The sequence below is a fragment of the Peromyscus californicus genome, unplaced genomic scaffold (assembly GCF_007827085.1).
Source record: "Peromyscus californicus insignis strain IS unplaced genomic scaffold, ASM782708v3 Scaffold_11__1_contigs__length_118956290, whole genome shotgun sequence".
NCBI classification, from domain to species: Eukaryota; Metazoa; Chordata; class Mammalia; order Rodentia; family Cricetidae; genus Peromyscus; species Peromyscus californicus.
Genome location: NW_026294402.1, coordinates 19,410,186 through 19,413,039, shown reverse-complemented (window position 1 = coordinate 19,413,039; position 2,854 = coordinate 19,410,186).

Genomic DNA, 2,854 nt, shown 5'->3' with positions numbered 1-2,854 from the left:
AGTATTCCACTGTATGTAATGCACTTATTTATTATCCGTCTATCGAAATATTTAACTTGTTTTTATTTGCTTGCTACTGTAAATAGGTTGGCAATGAATATGCCTGAGAGTCTGTGGAATAGGATGTTGAGTCCTTTGAGCACAGGCCAAGGAGTGGTACAGTTCGGTCATGTGGCAGATTAATTTTTAGTATTTTGAGATTCTCCACACTGACTTCCAGAGTAACTGTGCCGTTTTACAGTTCTACCAACAGTGAATGAGAGTTCCCCTTTCTCTGCAACCTTGCCTGCATTTATTCGTTTTTTTCTGATCTTAGCCATTCTGACTAGAATGACATGAAATCTCAAAGTTGTTTTATTTACATTTCTCTGTTTTCTAAGGACAGTTAACACCATTTGTTATTTCTTGGTCATTATATTTCTTCTATTGAAGACTCTCTATTTAGAGCCATGACCCATTTTTTTATAAAACTTATTTATTTATTTTATATTTGACCATAGCTTCCCCTCCCTCCTCTCCTCCCAGTCCCTCCCCTACACCTTCCCTCTGCCCTTCCCCATCCACTCCTCCTGTGTTTATGTTCAGAAAGAGGCAGGCCTCCCATGGATATCAACAAAACATGGAAAATCAAGTTGCAGTAAGACTAAGCACCTCTCTTTGTATTCAGGCTGGGAACAGTATTCAGTATGAGGAACAGGTTCCCAAAAGCCAGCCAAAGTCTTAGGGACAGCCCAGGCTCCAATTGTTAGGAGTCCCACAAGTAAACCAAGCTGTATAACTCTCTCACATATATGTAGAGGTCCTAGGTCAGTCCCATGTAGACTTTCTGGCTGTTGGTTCAGACTCTGTGAGCCCCTATGAGCCCAGGTTAGTTGATTCTATGGGTTTTCTTGTGAAGTCCTTGACCCCTCCGGCTCATACAACCCTTCTTCCCTCTCTTCTGCAGGATTCTCCAAGCTTGGCCTAATATTTGGCTGTGGTCTCTGCATCTGTTTCCATCAGTTGCTGGATGAAGCCTCTCTAGTGGGCTAGGCACCAATCTATGAATATAGCAGAATATCATTAGGTATTCTTACGTTGACATTTTTTTTCTCTCCAATTGTGTTTGGTTCTATCCTAGGTCTTTGAGCCATCCAGCCTTTGAGTCCTAGCACTCCAAGCAGCGTCAGTGGTGGGCTCACTCTCATGGCATGGGTCTCAGGCTGGACTGGTCAGTGATTGACCATGTTGGGGAATATTATTTTAAGGTGTGTTACTTTTGTTTAAGTTGCATTTGTTTAACTCTTGTTTTGTAAAGCTGTGATACTTTGCCCATCTACAAAAACACCTGATGGTTAATAAAGAACTGAATGGCCAATAGCAAGGCAGGAGAAAGGATAGGTGGGGTGGCAGGCAGAAAGAATATATAGAAGGAGAAATCTGCAAGAGGGGAGATCAATTAACCAGAGAAGGAGGAGGACTCCAGGGACCAGCCACCCAGCTACACAGCAAGCCATGGAGTAAAGAGTAAAATTTACAGAAGTAAGAGAATGGGAAAAGCCCAGAGGCAAAAGACAGATGGGATAATTTAAAGTTAAGGAAAGCTGGTAAGAAACAAGCCAAGCTAAGGCCAGTAATAATAAAGCTCCATGTGTGATTTATTTGGGAGCTGGGTGGCAAGCCCCTGAAAGAGCAAAAACATCCAACAACATGACTACTCCCACAATTTCTGTGCTACCCTTACCCCAGCACATCCCATATGTAGGGCAGACTTTAGATCACAGGTTATATGGCTAGATCTCAATCCCTCCACTGGAAGTCTTGCATGGTCACAGAAGATAGCCATATATATATACATATATATATGTGTGTATATATATATACATATATACATATGTATATATGTGTATATATATACATATGCATATATGTATATATGTATATATATATATATACTGTTGCTAGGAGTCTTAGCTAGGGTCATCTTTATAGATTCCTGGGAGATTCCTTTGCACCAGGTTTCTACTGACCCATAACCGCCCCCACTTTTCCAGTTACCTCTTTCAGTACTGTTCCCCTCCATCCACCCTCCTAACTTGATCCCTCATGTTCCTATCTCCATCTGCCCCCAGTCCACATATGAGATCTCTTCTATTTACCCTTCCCAGAGAGATCTGAGCATCCCCCAGTCAGCCCTCCTTGTTACATAACTTCTCTGGGTCTGTGGATTGTAGTGTAATTATCCTTTACTTTACAGCTAATATCCACTTATATGTGAATACATTACATGTTCATCTTTCTGCATGACCCAATTTTTAAATTCAGTCATTTGTTTCCTTGACTCTTTGCTTTTGACTTCATTGTATATTCTAGATATTAATGCTCTGTCAGATGTATAGCTGGCAAAGATTCTCTTCCATTCTGTGGATTTCTTCTTTATTCATCTAATTGTTTTCTTAGCTGTATAATTTTATGAGGTCTCAGTTGTCAATAGTTGGCATTAATTCATTCAGCTAGGCTGTGTCTATTGATTGGAGAGATGAGGTCATTAATATTCAGAGTTATTATTTAAAGAATTGTATAGATCACAGTCATTTTGATGTATTTTTTAAAACTGGCTTGTGTCCTTAGGTTTTTTTTTTTCTCATTAAATTATGGCTTCATCTATTTTCTTTCTAGAGTCACATGATTTGCTTATTCCTCTCTTCAGTTCAGAGTACTGCTTCTGGTTTTCTGTTTAGTATTTTGTTGTTGTTGGATATGAATTTTTAAGGTTGTTTGGATTATGGAGAGTTTTTATTCTTTAAACTATGGCCGATAGTTTTTCTGGGTACAATAGTCTAGATTGGCATTCATGGTCTTTTCAAACATGGAC